Consider the following 6,247-nt stretch of genomic DNA (forward strand, 5'->3'; position numbering starts at 1 on the left):
TCAGTCTTAGATCAGTCACAGATCCTTCCATTTTGGTATCATTTTTTTCTACCTTTGGTTTAGACAATATTCTTATGTTTTATTTTCAGTGCGGTGCAGCCCACCTCATTTTTTTTCCCTATTCCATTTTTTTTCTTATTCCCTCTGACTTTAAATGAGAATGATAAAGACCAAGTCTGCCCAAGTTAGCTAGTGTCAGACATTAAAGTCTTTTACAATCTTTCTTTCCACTGGCACTTACTGACTGAAGATATAGAATGATGCAATGTATAAATCTTCTTTTGTTCCCTTCTGTATATCTGTAGGGATTCAGCTCCTCCGGGATTTTCACTTGTTGCACTCTTCAATTTAAGATTATTTTCTTTAATTTCTTTCTGCTGCTGGCACAATGGCAGGTTCATTAATCACTCCACCCCAAGGTGCTTGAAAGAAATTGTCTTTATCTGGTGACACAGTTCCAACACCTTTTGCTTAACAGACATGTGCTTTTACAGAGCTCCTCCCCTGGATATTTTTGTGTGTCTGGACAGAGAGCCCACTGAAAGGTATAACTGACTGCTACAGGGAGAACAGTTTGGCTGCAAGATAAGGAAAGCAGTCTAGACAGATCTGTCTCAGCACACAGGATAAGGTTATTTTGCCTATCTGAAGTTCTGTTCCAATCATTTGGTGCATGTTTATATTTTTAGTGATGACATCGTATTTCTTCAAGGATTTTTATGAGGAGCAATCAGGCTCGTCTAGTCTCACAACCTCCTACAAATCACAGTTTGTTTGAGATTTTAGGTTTTGTGCTCAGGGCTGCTCATCTCTCTAAAAACATTTTCTTTCGGTGGAAGAAGAATTTCCATATTCCTCCTGAAGTATTTTAATGTGCAATAGTTGAAGAATTTATGTTTATTCATGTATCAGATGTTTTGACATTTCAGGCTGCAGGGGCATTTGATGCAAGGTGTGTGTCAAAAAGATGTGGGGCTACATGGGGAATGCTGAAGGCTAATGCGGACAGTGTTATGATACGACGTTGTTGCAGAATCAATCAGTGCCTCCCTTGGGATAGATTTACACATACCCCAAATACCTGCAAGACTAGACTTGTGGGCTGTTAGACAGAGAAGCCATAACATGGTCTTAACACAAACCTCTTAGACCACTTTTTCACTTTTCCAGGCACATTTTTGTTGCCTGCAGACAGTCTGCCAAGGAGTCTTATGTTAGTGGAACAGGAGATGATGTCCAGCAGCGTTTTAGAAAACCTTGTCACAAAGTGATATAGCTGGAGTTATCGTGCTGAACTCTGATCCTCTCTGAAACAAGAATACAGCAGAAAAAGGTTTAGAGGAAGCAACAAAAATAGGCTGCTGTGTGAGGCAGAGACAGAAAGGTCAGGCTATTAGATGCTGTGAAGAAACAAACAAAGGATGATACAGTAGGTATATGCAAAATTTTCCTTAGATTCTGCAAAAGCATGAGCTCAAGGGAGTTCCCAGTGAGGTTAAAATAGCAGTATACCTCAAACTGATTAAATGTGTCTCTCCAAAAAGGACATAGACTTTCAGAACTCATTACTCAGGCAGAAGTTTTAGGAGGAGTTGAATAAGAATTTCTGCTACTACCTTAAATAGAACATAACATGGAAGAGGTTATAAAAATTAATGTTCCAGGATGAAAGCCACTTCCTATTTAGGGTCAGGAAGACACTTCCCCTGGAAGTACAATATTAAGGATTGTCCATCACAGGATTTTTTAGCTTTGTATCTCAGTCCAAACACAGTCAGTGGCAGAGTTTCCCAAGATGAAGCTCTGTTTGGTAACTCTTGGTCTACTCTGTTCTAAATTTAAAACCACTTTTCAAATGTCTCAGACCATACTGTCTTATTTTTTCTTTGTCATATACGAGCATAAGAAATAAGAGGAAACCATTTCCCTGCTCATCTGAACACAAATGTACTAATTTTAGCATTGCTTGTGTAAGGGAGACAGTTTTCTGATAGTTTCTTTTCCATAAAATATTGTAGGCCAAATTCTGCCCACCCTGGGTAACAAAACCCAAATTGAGGCAGTGGTCCTGAATTGAGTACCAGTGAATTTGTACAACATTTGAGAGCAATAAAACTCTCCTACGTTTTTGCGATGGTGCTTACCATGAGTGAGAAAGCTGCTAGTTAATGGTGTTACTGACTCACCTTCCTGCCCACCTGGACTTGGGGAAGCAGAAAGTGGATGGGACATGGTCAGAATGGACAACAGCAAGCGAACGCCTCCTGATAACCCACCAATGGGGCATCGAGCAGTCATCAGTGCAGAAAGTGGAAAAGTGCAATTAATCCTCTAAATGTGAGAAAAATCTGCTGTCATTTTGCGCAAAATAACCTCAATTGACTGAAAATTACTTCAGCCAATTTTGTAAGTGGTAAAATATTAAGTGCAGTCTTTCAGAGATACTAATTTCTGATCTGCTTTAAAGAATAAATATGAAGGTGATGTTGTGCACCCTCCCTGAAATACTTGGAAGGGTCTTCTTCCTTAGAAAAGCATCCTCTTTTCCTCGATCCTCTGCATCAGATGATCTCTATTTGCCATCACTATGTTAGTAATGGCACATTTTGGGCTGTTTGGCAAAGCTCGAGTCATGAAAGTTGAGGTATGTGGTATAGAAAAAGGCTTTGATACACCAATAAAGCCATATCTCTGGGTGGTAAAAGTATATGGGATTTTATCTCCTATTTTATTAGGTAGATTAATTACAGGGTTGTAGCTGTCACCCCACAGTTAAATCACAGCAGTCTTACTTATTTTTCACTCTCTTGCTCAGTTCTCTCCATACTTAAATCTCACAATTTATTTTCCACATGGAACATTAAAATGAACTCTCCTGAACCATTATGTTACTTGGAAAAGTAGCATCTATTTAAAAATATAAATATATTTCTGTGGCTTTATGCAGTCCATAACTCAAAATGGCTTGTGTTTACCACAGCACAGCTATCGTGGACTTTGCCATTCTCACAGAGGGTCTTTGTTATGTTTGAAAAACACCGATTTTGAAATCAAAGGATCTGGTTCTTATTTACACAACTGTGCCAAGAGGCCTTATAGTGGTTGCAGATGATGTTGCACAGACCTCCTGGTCTCAAGGGCTGGGGCATGAGACTTTCCCAGCATTGCCCTGCTCAGACTTCCCACAGCGTATGGCCCTTCTCCTGGCCCGGGCAAAGCAAAGCCCTGAGGTCCATTCCCGGGGTGCTGGCTGGAGCCCACCCATGGTCTATGGGCCCTTTTATGAAATATTTCACTAGTTTCTTCTGGCACTACCATGTGGTTTTCTTTAAATTCTTAATATTGTCTCACCTCTTTGTTACTAGCCGATTTACTTGGTTTTTTTTTTTTGCAGTGCCTCATGATTTCATATGTGTAGGTGCATTTTTATTACTTTGTCACTCAAAATGCTGAATAAGATCACTTTTTTTTACATTCAGAGAAGTTGCTTACTTGGTTTGTATGTATTGGGCTCCCACTCATTTCCAATCAACTTCTCTTCAGTGTGGAGAAAAACTTTTCCAAAAAGTGTTGAGCCAGGTCATTAGCTATAACAGCAGTTTTTGTTTCTCGGTGGGGGTGTTCACTGCTCCAGCCATAACTTATGAGTAGAGATGCAACCCCTGCAGTAGGAGGTTTCATCCTTCACCTCTGATACCTACTTAGGTACATTATGAACATAGATATCATTAATAAACATTTTTAGCTCATTTGCTCACATTAACATGACATTAGTCATAGAGCGCTGCCTGGTTGTATCCCGGTATTTGCCACCTGACTGTTGGTATATCAAGATACTCCCCCAAAATGCCTGTTTTCTCCCTGACTTTCAAGGGTACTTAGAAGAAATGGCTGATGTGTAAAACAGCAGCAGACGATTTGCAGTCAGGTTAAGTACAGTTGAAATGGCGATGGGTACATAACTGAAGGGTCTGGCCTGCACTTGGTGGTCTTCTTCTTCTTCCTTGGAGGATGAAAGCACCCACAAATACTGCTGGAGACCCAAAGAAAACTTTTGGGTTTGTGTATTAGGTATTCCTTGTTATTTAAAAAAAAAAAAGAAGTAAATTCCATAGGATAAATTATTTAATTCAGCTTTTAGCTTAATACCTGTTTATACAGTGACAATTTCCATCTCCACTATATTGTCTTTGAGCTGTAATATTTTCTTCACTTTGCAGCCAACTTATTGAAGTCACTTGCCATGGAAGGTTTTGAAGCATATTATTTATGGCTTCAGTCTCAGACCATATTCGGAGATGATGTAATGCAGCTGTACATAGCATTTCTATATTTTCTATGCTTTCCTATTTTTTTCTGTATTTTACCCTTTAAAAAATATAAAAGATGGTACCTATATTATCTTATGTTAGCATTCTGTAACAAGTTACATAGAAGCGAATAGAAATTATCTCTTCTGTTCAATTTTGAAGTTTTAAGTTTAATTCCTATGGTGTGAAAGGGCTAAATCAGCTCTGATCAATTCGGTTGAGTAGGTGAGCAAACTCCATGCTTCTTTGTCTTTGTTACATCTGGATTTGGGATTTCAAAGTGACTATTTTCATTGTTAGGAAGTGACATTTCTTTAGAATCCTTGAATGAATGAGTTCACAGTTATCATGACATATGAGACTCATTTCCTCATTTGTTACTATTTTAAACATATACTTATCCTCCCACTGTTCCTGAAAAATATGTTTCTTGTAGATTCTCCTCCAAAAAAACTCTGTAAAAACTAACATAGCTCCTTAACATGGCAGACAGTGGGCCATCCCTTTGAATAATGGAAAGGAGCGGTTGATGCCTATGACGGTCTTGTCTCTGTGGGCATTTTGATAGGGGTCCCTTTGGCAATGCTGTTCAAGTTCCATGTACCCACCAGGCACTCCAGGTTCCCTTATAGTCAATGGGGAGGAATGTGCACTTCTTGGGTGCATTTCATCTGCATTGAAGACAGAAGTGTGAAAAAGGTGGATGGGTTGCACTCTAACTGTAAAAGGAAAGTCAGGAGTCCTTTACCTGGGAGTTCCTCTCATTCCCTGGTCTTGAAGGCAATCCCTGCCTGGTTCCTGGCATAGCTCAAAGCTTCTCAGAGCTGCAGTGCCTACCTACAGCTTTGGCACAGCATCCAGAGGTGACTGGAGTGCAATGTCCAGACATCCTACTCAGTGGGAGTAGATATTGTTCAGTTTGCAAGGAATCATTACATGGCGGCATTCACTGGGTTCATGGCTTTGCACCAAGGGTATGGTCAATGTATATAGACTATTTGTAAATGCTGGTGTGCATTACACTGATTGCAAGTACAGTGTTTTTCATCCCACCTGCCTCTGCTTTTTTGTGTCAGTGCTATTATAAGATTTGAATATGTAGAAACTCTTACCCTGGGCTTAGTCATTCTTATAAAGCTGTGAGCAGTCACAGTACATGAAAAATAAGAAGTAATGACATAAGGAAGAATAAGAATACTGATTTGCAGAGTGCTATTTAATGCAAACTTGCCAAGTGTATTGTCTTCTAGAGATTTAATGAAAACCAGAGTTGTTTGTAATGACCATACAATTAAAAGGAAAATGCTCTGTCATGGTCACTGATGTATCGATATGGTTGGTTGTGGCAAATGAAGTTACATCTGAAATTTCGTTTCCTTCATCATGTTTGCTGGGAGACCAGCACAGAGGGTTTTAAATGTGTTTCCTCTTTTTAACTGAGTTCCTTTGATTTCTGTTACTTGTGGGTCATAAAATCATTCTGGTTACGTTTTTTTTTTAATTTGCTTTGAATGTCTAACATACTTCCAACCTGAATTAAATCCACAAGATTTATTCATCTTACTGTATATGCAAATCAATGTATTCTCCAATTGTCCTTTTAGGAAAATGTCAGGAAAATAATGCTTAACCTCTGTAGAAAACCATCTCCTACACAGAGGACTGTTTTCTGTCTTGCAGACAAAATAGCTGCTCTCCATTTGCTCTAGTGCAGTGTAGTTATACAGTCCTTCTAGCAATTTTTTCTGACAGAATCATGGGCAAAATAGTGAGTTTGGTTCCCAGGAATTTCTAAAATGGGAAGTGATATTTTTCTTTCTCCTTCATAGCTTTTATGAAGGAAAATTTCTCCCAACAGGAAAAAAAAAAAAAAAAAATCAAAATTTCAATGTCCCTTCTATGCATTTTCAAGCAATACTTTGGCTCATAGTCTCCCA

This window comes from Columba livia, chromosome 1 (assembly GCF_036013475.1).
Source record: "Columba livia isolate bColLiv1 breed racing homer chromosome 1, bColLiv1.pat.W.v2, whole genome shotgun sequence".
In the NCBI taxonomy this organism is placed as follows: domain Eukaryota; kingdom Metazoa; phylum Chordata; class Aves; order Columbiformes; family Columbidae; genus Columba; species Columba livia.